The sequence below is a fragment of the Pararge aegeria genome, chromosome 14, assembly GCF_905163445.1.
Source record: "Pararge aegeria chromosome 14, ilParAegt1.1, whole genome shotgun sequence".
Taxonomy (NCBI): Eukaryota; Metazoa; Arthropoda; class Insecta; order Lepidoptera; family Nymphalidae; genus Pararge; species Pararge aegeria.
In genome coordinates, this window is record NC_053193.1 from 8,405,561 (window position 1) to 8,427,324 (window position 21,764).

General features: G+C 35.2%; 1 protein-coding gene across 5 annotated transcripts in view; it reads left to right on the forward strand.

Moving 5' to 3' along the window:
- Nucleotides 1-21,764, forward strand: part of LOC120629175 (brain-specific angiogenesis inhibitor 1-associated protein 2) — a 311,572-nt gene that overhangs the window by 143,688 nt on the left and 146,120 nt on the right. For 4 of the 5 annotated variants that reach the window (XM_039898004.1, XM_039898007.1, XM_039898008.1 and 1 more), the window contains exon 2: nt 5,963-6,018. The gene's annotated coding sequence lies outside the window, so the exon portion shown is untranslated. Of the gene's footprint in view, nt 1-5,092; nt 5,112-5,962; nt 6,019-21,764 lie in introns of those variants that run through there. The other variant, XM_039898005.1, reaches the window with a different exon arrangement.

Below are 21,764 nucleotides of genomic sequence, written 5' to 3' on the forward strand. Positions count from 1 at the left end.
CACCGCGGGGTTTTACTCAGTAGAACATAACTTCCGACATAACTTTTTCCCCTCCTCGTGGCGAGATTTAAAGATTTTTATTGGAAAAAAGTTGCAACAAAACTGTATTCTTCCATTTAGAGTATGGCCATCATCATCATCGTTATCAGCCTAATAACCTCAGAAGGCTGGGCATAGGCTTCATCTCTTATAGGAGAGAGTGTATAAGAGAATAGACTTACCACACTTCTCTAATACCAGAGTGGAATAAGAGAAGATTTAGACTTTATGACAAACAATTTCAATCAGTTGTCAATTGTTAACTTGACATATAAATTAAAACAATAAATAAATATACTACGACAATATACACATCGCCACCTAGCCCCAAAGTAAGCATAGCTTGTGTTATGGGTACTAAGATGACTGATGAATATTTTTATGAATAATATACATAAATACTTAGAATATACAAATAAACAAACAAGTAAGTAGTTCGCTTGTATATTTGCAGTACTGGAGAAGCCAACAATGCATTGCCTTATCTTTAGGATTTTTATAGCGGCCCCTTGAATTCGGCTAAATCGTAATATTGAGGAAACGCCATAAATGGGACATTATTCTACAATATACAAGTGTGTCTAAGAAATATACAGAAATAACAGTTACTAGAAGAATACCAGGCATCAAGATGGTGATAATCTTTGTTTTAACGGTTTAATGTAGATACGGTCAGAGGGCAGGGATGGCAATAATGCAGACAACTCTTCGGAACAGCATTGTTTGTCTGCCATGTATTATAACAAATTAAGCTTAAAAGAGTCAGCCAACCCGCAGTGGGCCATCGTGGTGGTACACGGCCTTAACCCCTTCTCACTTTGGGAGGAGACCCGTGCCCTGTAGTGGGCCGGTAATAGGTTGATATGATGATGATGATGAAGCTTGAAGGTGCTATTAATAGTTTATGTGTTATATATTATATTCATAAAAAAATAATCATCAGCTATCTCAGTACCCATAACACAAGCTACGCTTACTTTGGGGCTAGATGGCGATGTGTGTTTTGTCGTAGTATATTTATTTATTTAATAGTTATGAAAATTATAATTATTGCCAAGAGATATTACCTACTCTGCAAAGCATCATGGACGTTCGGAAAGTAAGGTCTGCATCTATCAAATACAATCTAGATGTTTATCTGAGCTTCCAAATCTGTGAAATGTTGTACAAACATACAATATGATACCGATAAGTGAAATGGTTGTGCATTAACCTTCATAAGCAAAGCCGTGACATTAAGTGGTACTTCTCACATATATACGTTATCTTGTGAGCCTTATTAAACATGATAATTATAACGTCTTTGTAGAGCAAGACACCGTTATATTCATAGATTATAACGAAGCTGTAACCTATGTATCTTCCATGTCAAAAGTAGGATAATTACATTATTTAATCAAATCACAATCATTTTGTAGGAGAAGAAATACTTCAAACCCTCTTGCAAAATAAAAAAAAACCACTAAAGTTTAATCATCTGAAGCTCTTTAAAGTTTTTATCTTTCCTGGTCATTTTACTGGTATTAAACAAGGGCTGCTCGTTCATTTAAAGCAGCATCTAACATCATCTAGTCGTAATCGTGAATATTAGCTGACGTTAATAGTTCCTTTGAAAAGCTCAGGTTTAGAGTTTTACCTCAGGATTAGTATACAAACTCAGACTTAGAGAATCCATGGTTCAGATTTACAATTTAGCTCAGGCTCAAAATGTTAAAGAAAAGTCTTAGATGTTATAGAAAGTAGAAATTGCTTATAGAAGTCTAATTATAGTATAATGGACTACGTTATCGATATAAAAGTTTGGGTGTGAATTATTGCTCTAACCAGGTTGCTCTTCTAATAATTTTAAATGACAATGTGAGATGGGTAACAAAAAAATCACCCGGCTAAGGATGTTGTGGGCTTCTTCTTAGAACAGGACGCGTTTGGCACCCTCGTAGCTTTAGTTTTAAGTTTACGAATATGGTTATCGCCATCATCTCACCGTGTAATTCTACCGTATAATTCTCTTGTAATATACGCATCAAAAGTGCCACCTATGGCTCTACTTGTATAAAGATATTTTTGACTTTGATTTTGACTTTATCAGCCGTCGCTTGGCCCAATAGAGGTACATAAAATAGGCGAAGGTGGACTTACTATATCAATAACTTACGTAACATTTCAATTTTTATAGCAAAGGAAGTGCATCAGAGATTTTTTGCGACCTAATGTTTTTGAACACTGACATAAAACTTAAAAGTTATATTCCCAGAATTTTTCCAGCGTGAAATAATTCGAACAGCTTTGAAATGCCAGTTGCATTTCTTTTTCGTGTTATAGAACTTAATATTGCATAGCTCGCACGTGTTACACAATTAGAGCCGGTAGCGGCGGAGGAAATACGCTTTTTTAGCACTGGTTTAATAACTTGTAAACAGAAATATATGTGTGTGCTGCGAGCTTTACTTATTATGTACCTTACTAATATTAAAAATGCAAGTAAGTCGGATTCTTCATTTATTTGTTTTTAAATATTGAATAGAAGCATGCGCTACCTACTTTGCGAAATTCTATGACGTAAAATGAATTTCTGGCAGTAGTAGCCATAGACGAGCTACTAAATTCATACCATACACGAAGTGCAACCCTTGTACCTAATACTAATTATTGTATTGGTATTGGTAAGGTATGGTACACCTAGTCCTTAACCCACCATGTACGTTATGTTGGCAGTACGTAACCAAAAGTTGTCTGGAGAGACCTTTTGTTTTGTTAATCTTGTTTTCTTTCTTTATTTGCATTAAAAACCTTTATCTATCTATCTATGTTACCAAAAACCATCAACAGAGGAGGATTTGTTGTTTTTTTTTTATATATTCAGGGAATTAATTGTTTTCCACAGAAAATTAAAAATTCAATCAATCAAATCGTTTCACCCGATAAATCTCCGCAGCGTGGGTATTCTGTACAATACAAATAATTTAAAGCGGAATTTCTACTATTTTAAAATTGTAATTATATTTTGTTTATTTGTATATCACATAAAGAGACAGGTTTCAAAAAAAATTCAAGTGGAACGCAAGTTTGAACGCAACCGTTAAATTTCCCTTCCTTTTACACATAAAACACATTCACATTTTATATTCAAATAGATAAAGAAGGCTTTTTTTATGTGACTGTAAAAAAAAATGTTTTTATAATAGTTCTTTAGGTAAGTCTTTATCAACATTATAGAAGCCTACTAAAGGACACGGGTCTCCTCCCGGAATGGGAAAGGTCGTATTCCACCTTGCTGACCGAGTGCGGATTGGTGGACGGTTGCGGTATTTTTCTCCAGCTTTAAAGCCAAGTGATATTTAATTGCTTAAAACGCACATAACTTAAAAAGTTAGACATGCGTTCCGGGGTTCGAACTCGGTCCCCAGAAATGGACGCCGAACCTACGCCACAACGCTATTACTGCTTCAAGTCTATGTAACAAAAAAATTAATAAATATACTACGACAATGCACCCATCGCCATCTAGTCCCAAAGTAAGAGTAGCTTGTGTTATTTGTACTATGATGACTGATGAATATTTTTAGGAATAATGTATATCTGTGTGTGAATAACACACAGATAAACACCGAAAAGCATACATGTTTATCTCACACATCTTTTCCAGTTCGATCCTACGGACTTAGAAAGCAGGGTCGCTGCCCACTGCGCCAGTCTGCCGACAAAGACTGAAATACTCTAAAAGTTAAACCATAGCTTCAAAGCGTCGGTCGCAGTGTCCCTATTTTCCTTTTTCGTGTATCAACGCTTAATATTGCATGACACGGACATCCGCACATGTTACACAATTAAAGCGGACCGTGTCCACGAAAATACGCCTCGAGCACTGCTCTAATTACTTGTAAACAACATTGCGCTATGAAGTTAACCCCTAAACTACTGCAAATTCTAAAACCAGATCTAATTTGTAGGTACATAGCGTTGGTTATCTTTTGAAACTAAAACTCCAGGGAGTAGTAGAGCTTTTTTACCATATTTACGTATATTTCGAGATAAGCGGAAACATAACGATACTAAACTCCTATAGTTATCACTATTTATGCTACGCCACTGAACCAGTTATAATCTAGAGATATGTATAAGATATATAAATTGTACAAATTTAGATAGAATCAATCCATACTGATTTACAACGTGTAAAGGAATTACGAAATACTGTTGAAGGGCGCATACGTATATTTCATAAACAATCAACCTGTAATAATATTAAATCAAAAGAAGTATATTTATTTTTCAACCTAACTAAGTTTTTACTTATGACAACCCTATTGAAGATAAACGACCGACACATACATAGTAATAAAGTGACAGGGTCAATTGATTTTTATTTAGCATGTGATGCTAGGGCTGTATCTAATTTCTTTCAGTCATAACTGCTGTGGTTTACTCAAAAACCATTAGAGTTTCGGCTTCACAGATAAGTCTTAGAGACAGTAAATAATGTACCTCTAAAGCCTCTAAAGTATTATTTAGTTTTTCATTTACACGATGTATAGAATACGTAATAAATATACATAACGGTTGCGAATGTACTAGTAGGTGTATTGTTTGTGTATTTGTTGTCTATTGCCATTGTGCTGTTCATTCGGGAAAAATTGAAGGATTTGCAGAATGCAGATTTTTAGAACCGATAATTGTATTTTTATTAGTGGTTAAACAGTAAGTGAGTGGTATTTCTCTTCTCTAAAGTAAGGTAGATATTAAAAAATCGAGGATGCTGAGTTCCAAACATATTTTTTTATGAGTGCTCTTTGTTTCGAGACATATTTATTCGTAATAAATGACTAAGTAAAATAATAATACCAGTCAGAAGTTTGGAAATCGCCAGTGGACACCTTTTCCACGCAATGCACATCGGTTTCGGTTATTATCACTAACGTGTAGTAACTTAATATTCGATTGAGCCCGCTTAACTTCATTCTAAGTATTCTCATTAATAAGTTCAACAAAATAATGATGATGATGTTAATAATAATTGTTAATGTTAATACCTTTAAAGTTATAACACCTCACTGGGTAAAATAGTATGATTTGTAAACGAATACCGCTTTATTGTCAAGAATCTCTCTCTCTTAATAGGTTATGCGGCGTAACCGGTGATAATTGCTACTCACGAACAATAGAATACTCGTCGGCTGTGTAATAAAACTCAATCATTATTAATTGTGCCATTAAGTTCGCTATTTACAATTCAGTCCGATTTAATGGGTGCCCAAACAAGCTCGAGCATTAATACATTTTTAAAGTGAAAATTCAACAAACAACCGTTCTTGCTAGCCTTGTAGATTATTTAATAAAAAACAACAAATTTAAAATTGTAGAGATGGTCTAAATTCTGTATAGTATTCGCTCTGTATAATCAACCCGCTACAAGGTACAGGTCTTCTCTCAGAATGTGAAGGGTGTAGCCCGTAGTCAAATGTATGGGTATAGTCCACGGGTCTCCTCCCACAATAAGAAGGATTTAAGCCGTAGTCCATCACGCTGGCCCAGTGTTGATTGGTGGACTTCACACGGCTTTGAGAACGTTATTGAGAAATTTCAGGCATGCAGGTTGTTGTTCGCCTAACGATATTTTCTTTCACCGTCAAAGAAAGTTATATTTTAATAAGTTACTTAAAACGCACATAACTTAGAAAAGTTAGAGGTTCGGGCTGAGAAGCCGAGGCCCTACCCACAGGGTTTAATGTAACCGCCATACCTCTACTAGAAAAACCTTACCACTAGGTGAAATTTCAGTTAAGGGCTAACTTGTAGTAGAATAAAACAAAATATGTTCTGCAAGAGCTGTACGTTACGATCGTAGGAAATATACGGATTATATTAATACTTTACTTTGTTTTGATTACATCACTAATGCTTGTTATTTGGTTTGTTATTACAGGTAATTCACAATCTTGGTTATGACAAGAAGTGATTTGCTGTGGGGAAAGGATTAATGTGAGTATTTCTATCTAATGTTTTTGCTACAGTGAACAATCACGTTCTGTATTCGTTAACATAGAGTGGGCGCGATGACCATTTTGCCACCCTCACCAAAGAAACGTTAATAAATCCGACTTCATAAAAAGGAGGTTGTCTATTCGATTGTTTACTTCCAGGGTGTTCTCATTGTCATTAGTTACGATCTGTTGGTGGGATCGAGTAATCGAGGGAATTCTTCATATAATATTCTAATATCTTCATTTATTATAAGTATATACGCATATTATTCATTAAAATATTCGTCAGTCATCTTAATACCCATAACGCAAGCTACGCTTATTTTGGGGCTAGATGGCGATGTGTGTTTTGTCCTTGTATATTTATTTATTTATTTAATATTATAGGCACACCAAAAATAGTTTTTTTTTATAGTGGCTTGTGTATTTTCTTTCGGATAACACTATTTGGTAAGTGAAACTGATAATGTACTTTTAGAAATCCACCGGAACTGCACAATAATAAAATAGGTTACTACTTCTTGGGCCAGGGCGCATTTGGAATCGTCGTAGCTTCGTTTTTAATGAACGTTTTGTAACGTGTTATACCCAGTAAAAATAGGGTATCTTTATCAATATTATAAAGCTAGGAAAGTTGTAAGGTTTCTGCAGTACTTTACAAAACAAACGTGCCCGATGTTGAAGGCAATACCTAATATACCGAGTATACTTATTATATACCTCAACCTTTACAAGCTTCAAAAATATTCGGGGTAATTCAGTACCTACTCAGTCATTTGTGTTTTTTATTACACGATATCGCCCTCCGATTTCATTGGCAAAAAATATAATAATCGTCCAATACCATGAAATACCGGCTGGTTCACTCTTTTTATTTGATCTTAGTGGTTGGAGTATTAAACTAACAAAATGTATGTTTTGATTTTATCATAATCTTCTGCTCATTACAGTCCCTATTTTGGGTGAAGGCCTCCATTTTCTAAAATTCAAATATAAAACTTTTTAATTTTTTTATATGAAAACTAATTAAGTTCATTTATCATATTACGGACAACGTGAAAGGAGATTCAAATTCATTCATTTATCATGACGCAGTTTATTTTTACTTCGGAAAGGCCGAAACTTCACTTTTTAATTTAAGACTGTGCAGACAAAAATGAAGTAGTTGGAATAAAATGGAAGTTGGGTGGTATTTTGAGCACGTTCGCTCTGGCTAGTCCATGGTGACTTTTAATTAATTTGAAAAAAAAAATCCTACTTTAACCACGTCCGAAAAGCAACGTGAAAATTGAAAATAGACCTTTTTGGATTCATTAACTCCTCTAACTGTTACAGTGGAGACAAATAAAGTTTCGTAAAAGCTTTTAGGTGAAAATGCTAGATTTAAAATGCAAATGTAGGTTAATTATTTAAGTAGGTGGTAGGTCTTTGGTGACAATGAAATAAGTTTAGCTGTTTCAAAACTTTTAGCAGGTATTATTATCCTAAGTGTCCAGTAAGATGCTATATACCACGGTAGGCTACATTCACCCACTTACATAAGTACGCTTTAAATGTCAGAAAACAAAAGCAACCTTACTTTATGCACTCGTTTGAATTAAAATATACGATATTATATGTTAAAGAATGTATTGCAAAATAAATACAATTAAAAAAGGGATAGAGGTAGATCTAACTTTCTAGGCTATTTTAAAGCTTTGATGAAAGATACATTAAAACTGTCACTTTATTGATCAGTTTCCACGCATACAATATCAAGGCTATTGTATAATAACCATGTAAATGAATAAAGCACAATTAATTGCAAGTTAACTGTTATTTATACATACATTAAGTTAGCAAGAATCACAAATTCGCCATCTTAACCTTTTTAAACTCCTGTTTAATTGGCAATAAAACTAACAATTTATTTGCTAAATAAAACATTGTGCAGTGCCTTTTTAAAAGGATTTTTGCATTGACACCATAAATATTAAAGCCAGTATTTTCCACGTACATCCAAATATAAACTCACTAAGTTATTACACCAATTAAATTAAAAATTGCCTGTAATTAAATTCACACTTGTGCTGTGCGTTGACCTAATTTTAGTGCAATCTGTGTAAGCCTACTTGGTCATACATTATGGTAAACTACTTATTTGTTCTCGTCTTTACCCATTTTACAGAACATCGTAAAAGGAAATAAAATATATTTTTTACTGGTTATTTTCGTTTAAAATGTTTATACGTAATACAACATTCAAAAGCGGTTCCTACATGTATATTTTATTTTTTATTTCGATTGCAATCTTCCCTAATGGTAAGTGATGCAGTGATGCAGTTTAAGATGGTAGCGGGCTAGCCTTGTAGGAGCTGGCCGTTATATTAAACCTAATCGCTTTCTACGTACCATCTTACCGGAATTCTAAATCACTTAGTGGCACAGCTTTGTTGGAAAGGTGGTAATTAGCCACGGCTCAGCCTTCTAACAGACCAGATAAGATAAAATTCCGAAATTATTACATTATATTAATAAGTGATCGAACCCGGCACTTTCACTTATAATAGCAAACCGCTCACTGCGCCAGGGACGTCATTATGTAAGAAATGTATAGGGTGGCTTTTGTTTCCGGCGGATATCAAACCCAATGATACCTAACTCACTCTTAAGCCTTACATGCCGTTGTGGATTTTCTTTTCTTTGATTTTATGCTTAACTTCTTTTTCTAAGTAGTTTAACTTCCATTAATCCTGTAGATTTTTTCCACATGTGCCTATGATTCGGCTTTTTTTTCGTTCTGTACACACAATAGCTATAATTTACGTAACTGTTAAGTAATAAGGGTTATTGACTAATTACGAACTGTTGCAAGACTTTACCTTCAGTCAGAAAACAAATTTAAATAATTGACAATATGATTATTTGTATGTGATAACAATAATTGATGTCAGGTAGAGTAGTTTCCGATTTACAGTCTATAGACAATGTCTACGTAGACATATTTGTTCAAAATCAATATAATTCAAAATAAGAATTGTGAAGTTGTCCCGAACCCGCGGAAATAAATGAGTTTATATTTGCAGTATGAAGACAATGCCCAGGTAGACATTTTTGTTCAAAATCAAAATAATTCAAAATAAGAATTGTGAAGTTGTCCCGAACCCGCGGAAATAAATGAGGCAGATTTTTAGAAATACATTAGCTTAAATAACTAAGTTTTCTGAAATAATAATATTTATACCTATTTCTAAGATTAATTTATTTACCAACTGGCACTGCCACAAATAAATAGTTGCCAGAAATATAGTTGTTTTTATTTTATGGAAACCATTTCTTGATGCTATGCTAATTATAGGTTCTATTACAAAAATATAAGGACGAAACCTCCTTGGTTCTGATATTCATAAATAATTCGATGTCCTGTATCTACCAGTATTTAACATTATTTTGAATTAAAAAAAAGTAAAGTGCTAGTGTTTCTTTTTTTAAATTTCGTTACTGTGTTTATGAAAGAGTTTTTATAAATAGACAAGACAATATAATTTGAATTTTATGATTAGAGAGGATAACAATCTCGTGTTTAGTTGCTAGGTTATTAAAACTGCTGCTTTTTCAAAACTGCTCGTTTTGAACCGCCAATAAAGCAAAGTTTAGCTTTAATTATATTAGACAACTTATGGTGAGGATGACTTTCTTAACGGTTAATTAGAGAACATTGGATTAGATTACTGGAACGCAACCCATTAGCACAATTTAATAAGATATCTTCCGATGTGCGCCTTATTAGATGGGGAATGTAGATAATTGCAGTCCCGTTTTACGGTGTATCGTGAATTAGCCGATTCAAATTTAATATAATATCTAATAATAGTATTACGCGCATTTAAAATAATCATGGTATTTCTAAAGCTTTTATAGAGTCAAACAAAATTTTGATTTAAAAATCATTTTTAACTGGCTGGTGGATTTATTTTTTGATCTATTTCTTGTTTACAATTTTTCAAGCCGATGTGTGTTTCCATTAAAATACGCTTGAATAGATCTTATAATAATATTCTTCTACAGATTTAAAATTTAAAAAAAAATCAATATTGAACTAAATTGTTTGCGTATGTGCAGACTCCTAATATTTTTTTTTTAAGATCTCTTCTGATCGGAGAAGGATTGTTTCATTTTATATCACTCACGTGCTTATTTATTAAACTGGTCGAGCAGCCTGTGTGCGACACTGAAATGTATTTAACCCAGAAAGTTCGCTGCTGGTGCAACAGGGTCATTAATCTACTGCTCAAATATAAAACTGCTGAGTATCTTGCTGGTACAATCTGCTTTCCGAACCGGGTGTATAGCGCCACAGACAGCCAGAATTCACTTCTCAAAAGTGCTATATAAAACAGGCCTACTCTAATTATTTGAATTTCGATTCCTTTAATCGAAAAAGTCCAAATAAAAACCTATAAATTTTCGTCAAAATTCATTTGTATTTGAACAGTTTTAGGGAATCGCTGCACACAAACAACCGTATTGGTGTATTTCCAGTTGGTATCAAATAAATGAGCGCGCTCGGTTTGATTCATGCGAATGGGGAGCGGCAAAGTACCCGGCAACGAATAAAACAAATCAAACGCACTGTGTAGGGTGCCGAATGGCTGCACTATTATACGAGACTCACTTTAACTAGACGCTCTATACGTAGTTATACGTGTCTGTATGACGCGATCCTTACTAATAAACTGCCAGGTGTCTGTGACTTCGTTAGGCAACGCTTTATGAGTTTGCAAGGCTTCGAGCTTTTATTATACTACTAGCGGTTCTCACGATTTCGTCCGCGTATAGGTTAACCTTAAAGCATAGGAATATGCTGTCGCGAACTGTTTTTAGAACTTTGAAACAACTTTGTCATACATGATTTCATCGAAAATTTACCCGTTTACGCAGCGCACACAGCGGAAGCTCTCAAAAGGAAAAATTATATATATATCCTCGATAAATGGGCTATCCAACACTGAAAGACTTTTTCAAATCGGGCCAGTAGTTCCTCAGATCATCGCATTCAAATAAGCAAACAAACAAAGAAACTCTTCAGCTTTATACGAGTAAATTAGTATAACATAACTATATCTCATAATTAAATGCGGACGATATCCCAGCAAATATTATCAATGCGAAATTGTGTTTGTTTGTCTTTCCATCACGCCCTGACTTAACAATCAATCAACTTGGTTTTACGCATAGAGTTAGTTGAAAGGAGTAATATCGCAAGGAAACAAAAGTTTGCCACGGGATTTGTAAGGAGCCTTAATAAACGCACACGAATAACGCGGGCAACAATGCTCATATAAGTATTTTCGTTAGGTCGAGGATATTTTTTATTTGCAGTCAACTTACTATTAGACAAGGTTCATATATGATAGTGACAGTCTTTTATATAACGTGGCGAAAACACAATTGTGTGTTTTCATCGCAGCGTCCAACCTGGTACTAACCTAAAAAACTTTTATTTTTGAAATTCAAAGCCGCAATATTAATCTGGACTCCGCGCTGTATACGTGTTTTTATCACGCGATTCTAATACTAATAAACTGTACACAGGTTCCTGTGACTTAGTTAGTTAACGATTTATGTGTTTGCAAAGCTTTCAGCTTTTAAAGCTAGAATCAAGAAGAATCGGTCACATTAACGGACGGCACAGAAGGAACGGGTCTCCCCCAGTGGCGTGCACTTCATACATGCACAAAAGCACTGCATACCCTAAAATTTTTGTATGACTCATAAATACGAAGGATTGTTCCATTTTATGGCACCTACCTTCTTTATGCATACCCTGTGAACGCCACTGGTCTCCCCTTAGGAACGGCCGTAGGTGGGTCTACCACGCTGGCCAAGTGGCGGATTGGCGGACATCCCACGCTATTAAGAACATAATGGAGAACTCTCAGGCAAGCAGGTTTCCTCCACGAAAAGCAAGATAATCTGTACGGTGTAATTTATAATTTCTTCAATCTTTATACTCCACACCAAACAGATCTTCGGCAATGTTTTGTGTTTAACGGCCGATTGGCGCAGTTTGCAGCGACCCTGCTTTCTGAGTCCGAGGCCGTGTTATTCATTGGGACTAGATGGCGATGTGTGTATTGTCGTAGTATATATTAATGTACCCTCTACGCACGATTCGCTCTGAAACCAGAGCATCCTCAATAGATGTTGACTGTAAAATGAATAATTGTTAACCCATTATCGGCCCACGGCAGGGCAAAGGTCTCCAACACATGTGACCGCCGTCCACCACGATGGCCAGTGCGGATTGGTGCGCGGTGGCCTTAGAGAACATTATACCTATAGATAAAACTCTCAGGCATGCAGGTTTCATCATGATATTTTCCTTCACCACTGAAGAAAGTGATATCTTAATTGCACAAAACGCACATAACTTATAAAAGTTAGTGGTGCGTGCTGGGATTCGAACTCGGCCCCGCTAAAGTGAGGCCGAAGTCCTAACCCCTAGGCTGTCGCTCCTGGAACTTGGCAACGTCTAATTCCTTGTCTCAGAAAGTTCACTTAAGTCTTCGGTTGAATAAGGATTCCTTAGTAGTAAGGACCGTGTCTCAAAAGGCAAGCTAAGTCTTCAGTTAAATACGGTTTCCTTAGGAGTAAGGTAATTTGTTGCGTCTACTCCCAAATCATGGAAACTTGTTAGACTTTTGTTTACGTTTATGAACAATCGATAAAGCCCGCTATTCCACATTGGTTATAAAGGTGGGTCTTAACTGCACTCTCCTATGTAAAAGGCAGCCTGACCCCAGCAGTGGGACTTAACTGAGAATAATGATGATTATTGAATGTTTATTATAAACTTCACTCACATTATAAAATTGAATGACATCAATTCTATAGATCAACCCCCGGTCTAATCCACTTGTTATTTAAATATGTCGAGAAGCATCAGTGCTTCATTCAAACTGGATATAGAGCGTAGTCAAGTGCTTTTGTGCAATCATTCTGCGTAAGTACCATCATATGTAAGTGGGAAAAAACATGATGTGACGTACTTCAAACTACAATATTATTATTTGTTAACCTGCTAGGAAATAAATCTGCATATTTCATTAATTTTATAATAAAATTGTAGTTTTAAGTGCCTTTATGTAGATAAATCATCGGTATCATAATGTTCTAGTTCTGAATTTGACAGCAGTATTGAAATGGCATTATTTCGATTCAGTTCAATTTTATAAACAAATTTTTTCAAAGGGAAATTTTTACTAAAGAGACATAGGTCAAACCTTTACATGAAACATCTATAATATATACCTTTTTTACATTCCACTACAAGTTAGCCCTTGATTGCTATCCCACCTGGTAAGTGACGATGCAGTCTAAGATGGTAACGGGCTAATTTGTCAGGGGTATGGCAGTTATTTTAAACACATATCCCTAATCGGTTTCTACGCGACATTGAACGGGAACGCTGGATCGCAGCGGCTCGTCTTTGTCTGTCTCCCACCAGACCAGACGGAAGACAATGCAGAAATTATAAATTATCAATATGTTTCTGTCGGGTATCGAACCTGGAACTTCCACTAAAAACCACAGCGCTCACCGCTGCGCTAGGGAACTGCTCAGAACCTACAGTAGACCCATCGTCTGAAGCTCAACTGTAACTCACAAGCACTTACAAAGTAAAAATTTTATAATTGCTTTTTAAATTTTTATTTGTCTTGATTGATTTTAACCAAAAGTGTCTGCATCGACATCGCTAACAAACAGCGTATTGGAAAACACTCCACCTGACATCAATAATTGTTCCATGCAAAGTATTCATATTCACCAAGGCATCATTCATATTTGCAGTTATAATTGCAGTTTTTTCTTAATAAATTTACTTTATACTTACATATTACTTTTATATTATTTCAGTGTAATGGTCGTACATAAAATTTAACTGTCCGTTATTGGTCATTCTAATGATTAATAACTCATAAATAAAATTACTTAAAATTACTAATAACTCGAAATATTATTGATTTAATACGCGGCATGTAGAGTATCGAAATGAGACATCATAAGAGGTATTGGAAGCGGTGATAGCCCAGTGGGTAGTACTTTGACTTAACTTTCGGGGGGCTGAGTTCGAATCCCTTTGACTTTTCTAAGTTATTTGCTTGTTCATCTTATCAAAAGTTTGGATATATATACCATACCACAATGAAAATATAATGTATGTACTTTTACATGTGGGCCATGTGTTCTGTGTTATACCCGAATGCTTCACAACAAGAAAGTACCTACTCTTATTTCAACCAATAAATAGGATTATATAAGTAGGACGAATACTTAAGAAATGATTAAAAATGTTAGGCAGACCTAGTTAAGAGATTTATTTGGCTTCGGACATTAAGGTTTGTAGAACGATGTCGCATAATATATTTAATTAAGTTTAATAACATGGAACATGGATCTTTGAAAAAACTCATCTTCTAGTTTACCTTACACTTTCTTGACCTTGACATAATAAACGTGTTTCAAAACATTGTTTAAAGTTATGCATGGGCAGGTCTAACCTTCGGGATCACGTTTTAGCATGTACTAGTATGTTACGTTAGAAAAGGTTTTTACAAAATATACCAAACTTGTAGTTCATAAAATATTTTTTATAACTGTATTCTCTTAAGACTTACACCTTATCCTGTAGACATGGTATGTGTTCAGAAAAAAAAATCATGGTTCGTAAGTTCGTCACATTTATAGGCTGCATTTGTTTATGCATGTGGGGGAATGACAATATTTTTTTTTAATCGGATGATGTATTTATTTTTCTGTGATGCCATAATCTGTTGTAATTATGTAAATTTATTTTAAAATCCTAATATTTCACTAATGTTTGTTGTACCACCTACTAATTTCGTATAGCATTTTCTTGTATGCCTTTGGTTGCCTGGAAGAGATCGCTATTTAGCGAAAAGGCCGCCAAATTGTACGTTCTACCTTATTGTGCTGTTGTTTTTGTATCTCTGTACATTTTATCTATGGTGTACAATAAAAGTGTATTCATTCATACATTCATCTGTTTTATGTGTTTAATATAGGAAAAAAAAACAAAAAGAATGCGCAAGAAAAATGAACAAACCGCATGAGGAACTAACTCACTGACAAATGAAAAATATACGCATGCACTAAGATACACCGGAATCATTTCAAAAGACCGGCAAGTGCGAGCCAGACTAACGTACCGAGGGGTTCCATACCTTGGAAGGGAACGTATTAATAGTTTTTGTATAAATGATTATTTAAACGCTTCGAAAACAACGAACCGATACTAAGTTGATAGTAGTATGGGTGACCTGTACATAAAGTAGTGACAAATGGACAGTTGTCGCGTATAAGGGGTAGTTTTAACCATTTTGGCAACGGAACGCTAAAAACAACCGCAATCGTTCAAAAATGCAAGCAAATGAAAAACGTTCCCGTTTAACTCACCCATGTGTGTGTGTGCGCAAGTGGTGCGTTAAATTGCGACAGCTTTGTGAGCCGTTTGGACTAAATTTTAAACAAGTTCAGCTTCTATTTCAGTGCTTCGATTTGTATCATTGAAGGGAATTATCCCTTATTTCGGGAGGGTTATGATGCTAGACGCTAGTCTGAATGTCAGTACATTAAATATTTATAAATGAGGTTTTATGGTATTGTTTGTGCTTGGAGGTCCTAATTTTTATTTACGGCGTGCAAGAGTTTGGAAGTTATTAATTTATGAACAGCTAAATCAGTTGAGAGACTTTTATTGTGTCTAGTCAGCACTTCAAGTAGAAACCAACCAAAGGGTTAAATAAATTGTCATACTTTCCAGTTTAGTTGACACTCACTTTATTGTAACTGATCATCAGATAAATTTGCAGTCAACCGCTTACTTGTGATTTAAGGAACATTGGTGTCATAACATCATGGCAGACATGAAAAGCAAAAGGTGCAATGTAAAATCCTTATCACAATACGCATAAAGTACCTTCTTCTAATGTACTGAGCTCCTAGTATACGAAAGCGTTCACTAGCCAAGTTTGCATGGAATTGCAAAATTTACGGCGTGAGCCATTCATAAAAATAAAAGATGTACGTCAATGCACTAAAGCTTTGAAATTTTCAAATAGTTGTTTTCTACGATTGTGACGTGTTTTAAAAAAAATATCATTTGTGCAAAAGTGCAAACAAATGAAAAATGTTCGTGCTTTACTCCCGCATGTGGAGCAAGTGGCACGTTAAATTACGACAGCGTTGTGAATTGTTTGGACGACATAAGACAGACTGCATAAGTTTGTAATTTTTTTTAAAATGCTTTGGCCATTACAATACAGATAAACAAGGACTCCAGGATCCAGTTTAAATAGTCGTTTTAAAGGTGACATATGCGAAATATTTATGCTCTATGCACATATGAAGTCATTCTGCTAAGAGAAGACATTCTTCGTTTAAAAAAAAAATTACATGCCTTCTGGGCGGCATAAATTGTGCAATGAGCAAAATATACATTACTTTATAAATTAGATGTAACCGATCAAACTTGACTTTATTTACACATATATAGCCTAATAGAGGAAGTAAGCTTAATCTAAGTCGTTTTACTATTATAGTTAACTGTGAAGTGACTTTTAAACAAAATAACATTCGTTAAAAGTACATATATAAATGAAAAATGCTTCTGTTTTACTCGCGCATATAGAGCAAGTGGTCCGTAAAATTGCGACAGCTTTGTGAGCCGTTTGAAGCAAATTTAAAACGAGTGCAGATAGACTGCATAAGTGCTGTCATTTAGCAAATTATACCTATCCGGTACAGAATAGGTATATTATTATTGATTATATTAGGTACGAGTGTCTTGATTCTGTCACAAGTCAGCATCTCAGCTTTGAAATCGTAGGTAGACTGTTAAAATAAAAAAAGAGAAGAAATTCCCAGTACAAGTTCGGAATTACGAAATTGCCTACTTCTCCGAGTACGTAAGTTCTCCAAAGTACATTAAGCCATCAGTCTCCTTTAATTTTCATTAGCATGTGATGGTAATTAAAGTCCGCCAACCCACATTGGAGCAGCGTGCCGGGCCTGAGCGCTTAATTCCTCTCTACGATGGTAGGGGAGAATTCTTCCAACAATTCAAGCTATACTAACACTATATAAATATATTTTCAGTGATGGTTTATAATATTTATCTAAGAAATTGGCACTTCTTTCATATTTTTACAACCATACCCAAATTATGTGAATCCTCGTGATCCATTATTTCTAGCGCTTGAAATTTGATTAGGCTCTTAATATTGAGACCGTCTGTGTTGACAAGTCCCCATTGTACTGTGTGTTATAATAATGGAACCATCAACTGTATCACTAAATGTAATGCGCTAATGTTAAAACGGAAAATTCACAGTACCCGTAATTTAATACTCTACGTGTTCCTAACGTGTTCCATCTACAAGTCAAAATGAGGATATTCTTATTTGCATACGTTCTTGTGACAATTCAGATTCCAAGCGGAAATACTGATTGCTACGTATATTTCTACTGTCGGATAGGTTGTCGTTGTCATCTCCTTTTTTTTAATTTTTTTTAGTTAACCCTTGACTGCAATCTCACCTGGTGGTATTGATGATAGTCTTAGATGGGGGATGTCTTGTGAGGTTATGGCAGTTATTTTAAACCCATACCTCTTATCGGTTTCGATGCGCTAAAGCGCTTGGCAGCACGTCTTTGAATGAATGAATGAATGAATACACTTACACAAAAAGTATTTACAGCGATATAAATACAAAGCCAGAGAGTACAATTTGGTGGCCTTATCGCTACATAGCGATTTCTTCCAGGCAACCGAAGGCGTAAAAGGAAAAAACATAGAAAAGAAGTAGGGGGTGCAATCAATTGGATTTAAAAATTATAAAAATATATAATTAAAATAAATAACTATAATATATATGTATAAATATATTCTATGTAATTATAGATAAGATATAAACATCGATGTAATTACCCAAAATTAATGTAAACTACTAACAATCATATACAACAACGTCTTTGTAGAAATAATTAGGGGATTACTAGCCATGGTCAAATTTTCCCAATAGACGAGACTAGAGACAGTTCAGAAATTATAAATTCCTAAATTGCCGCTGCTTCCTACATATGAGATCACAGCGGCTCGCCATTGTGCCAAGGAGGTCGACAAAAACTCGGACTCTCTTACAGGGATGTCTACACTTCACTGTTTTTTATGTGCCCTGCAAATCATTTAATAGTTTGTTGTTCGTTTGTTCACACAGAAGTGACCCTACTAATTAAACGCTTTTCAATGAGTGGTGTCAGCATCTTGGACACCATTATCCATCGATCAATCGATCTTCTTGTTCTCGGAAAAAAAAATGCTGAGTCTCTTACCGGCTTCTTCTCAGTACAATAAATTCCTTTTGAATCCTTTCAGTATATGTTACAAAAGTTCTTTAATATAAGTCTACTTGAAATAAATGGAGTTTGAATTTTGATAGTGTCTATTACAGACAAGCAATTTTTGTGGGAGCATCCACTGATAGATAAAAGTGTTTGTTTTGAAGAGATTTTTATACCACGCACTTATTTTACTCGTTTGCAGCCACTCGATTGATTTTGTCTGTCTACAACAGAATCGTCTTAGCCGTCTTCAAATACATTGTGACACTATGTGATACACGGTAATCCTTTGAAATCCGGGTTACATGAATATGCAGTGTAGAAGCAACTTGCAAAAGTACTGATTTTGGAATTTAAAGTCGGTTTAAAATTGCAAAATACAAGTCACAAAGCCTTTGCAAGAGAATACGCCTCTCAGTGTACATGATATGTATGTCACATACCGAAAACAAGAACGTTCTTGCCATATATTATTGGAACCCTCGATCAAACTAGCGATGCGTAGGGATAGTTTCCTCCTTTAACATTAGACTAGGCTCAGAAGTGGTTGTCAAATAGCATTATTTGCGCCTTCAGAGCGGGGTTGTTGATCTTAAAGTGCATAAAATAGTTGGGGTGGCTATCTCGTCAGTATAACGTTCTATAAACCTATGTATATCACACATAGGTTTATGGAACGTTTTACTGACGAATAAATAAATGCAGCATTCTACTATCATCCTATCAACCCATTCCCGGCCCACTACTGGGCACGGCTCTCTTCCCGCAATTAGAAGGGTTTGAGACCGTAGCCCAGTGCGGATTGGTGGACTCCACATACCTTTGAGCACATGGTGTAGAACTCTCAAGCAGGCAGGTTTGTTTCCTTACGATGTTTTTTCTTCACCGTCGAAGCAAGTGATATTTTTGGATAGAAGCAGGCGTTACTTTGCTCATGAGGATGCTTCGGTTTTGGAGCGAAACGGCCCGAGAGGGAACATTGCCGAGGATCTGGTCGGTGTGGAGTGTACGGATTGAAGAAATTACAAATCACACCATACAGATTCTCCTGCTGTTCGCGGAGTATAGCAAATTAAGCTTAATTTTTATAATAGTGATATTTTTATTTACTTAAAACGCACATAACTTGGAAAAGTTAATATTGCGAGCTGGGATTGGAACTCGGCCACCTGAAAATTAAATCGATCTTCTACCCACTGCGCTATCAAAGCTTACCATTATATACTCGTATAAACAGGACCAATTGGTTAAGTTGTTCGGTATCTCGGATTACCATATCTATTTTTTACTTAGGCATATGCGTTAGAGGTAAAAGTTTGTTACTATTTCCTATTTTAATAATTGGTTACCGATGTTTTGCTGCGGTTCAGTAGACCAGCAGAACTGCGGACGTGGGTGTGACTTTTAAAACACACCTTAAACCATTATTTTCTTTCTAGTGCTCAAATTTCGATATGTCGAGGATATGAGAATTCGAAATTATGTAACCATTGTCTTATAATGTTTTATTTAAGAATTACACGGGTCTAAAAGATAAGAACTTCGGCGAAGATAATTAAGGTCATCCCACGCAAGTTCTCAGCTGTTATCCTGCGGTTAACGGTCTCGCAGCGGAACGGTGATTGACGGTTCATTTTTGAATAAAATTAATAAAAATTTTCGTATTTTTGTATATCAAAAAAAATACTGGAACTTAATGGAACTACGTGTTATTAAGATTCAGCCAAGCCGAAGCTGAGGGTAGATACTATTCAAGGGCACCCTGGGCTGTAAAAAAATTTCAAGTTTGCCCTTGACTGCAATATCACCTGGTGGTATGTGATGATGCAGAAGAAGGTAGCGGGCTAACCTGTTGGGGAGTATGGTGGTCAGACCCCTAATCGGTCCCTTTCGGTTCTAACATCGCACCGGAACACTAAATCGCTTAGCGGCACCTCTTTGTCGGTAAAGTGGTAACTAGCCACGGTGAAAGCCTCCCACCAGACCAGACCAGAGGAAATTCAGAAATTATATATTCCCCAATTTCCCCTGCCCGGTATCGAACTTTCACAGCGCCCGCGAGATCGTCAAAATTATTTATTTGACCTATATAAACATAATCGAGTTATAAATCTTCATAATTTTTAAACATCGTATTTTACAGGCAGCTTGCAAGCGTCGTTTGACGCATAAAGTCGTGATATACACAAGTACTCCTAATAAACGTGATATAAATGCGTACTACGCTCTAAAAAAAAATTGGTTATTCCTAACAAGATAGTGATTGTTGTGATCAAGCATCTTGATTCCATACGAGCCTAACAAGAACATAGATACATCAAATAAGATGATAATGATTGTTTATCAATTCAATGGACTGGGCAACTGTATTGCTCCTATTATTGCTACTTAACTAAGGCATATTCTTAAATGATTCAATTTACGTACTTGTTTAAGCTAAATAATTAAAAATGATCTAATCATACAAAGAAGTAAATAATAATAGAAACAACGTATTTATTTGTTAGAATCAATGAACATACCTACATTGTTAGCTCAATCTATAATGAACTTGCTGCTATAACTAATCAGCTTTTGTTGTTATGTTTATTATCATAATTGTTATAATTTATATAAGGTCAACTAAGAGAAAATCTCTCTTAGTTGGCTTTCTTTTTTTAAAGTGTAGAGTATTATTTATTATGTTTCAGCATTCAGTTAAAGTAAATATTATAGTCCTTATATTATATAGTATCGAGTTCTATATTTCCAGAGAGTGTCGTGAATAAATTTAGGTTATTGCGGGTGTGTAAATTCCGTAGTGCTGGTAACTACAAAGGATGGGCGGCAGAACATTTTGGTGTTCGCATCCTGGTAGCGAGCGTGTGGTACAAAAGCACAGCTTAAAATTGTATCATCTAAACATAACATAAGAAGTTTTAGCTGCTCGTGTCATTTTAATGACTGTGCGAAAAATAATTTGCCGTACCTATAAAATTGTTTTGTGATTGACGGCAGGTACCCTGCCTAGCTTTCTGAGACTAAGGTCAATTCCCACAACTGGAAAATGTTTTTGTGATGAACATAAATGTTTTACAATGTCTGGGTGTTTGTCTGTATATTATAAGTATACAAGTATTGGGGCTAGGTGGTCATGAGTATATTGCCGTAGAATATATATTAATATTTATTAAAAAAAAAACACAAACGCACAAACTGTTATGTTCTCCTCTCAATGTTACTTTCGTGGTAAAGAATAGCTGCTTAGTATCCAATAGCTTTCATTCACGATGATTTTTTTTAATATTTTTATTTCATGTTTAATATTATAAGATCACTTTACGCCATTCAGTATCCAGT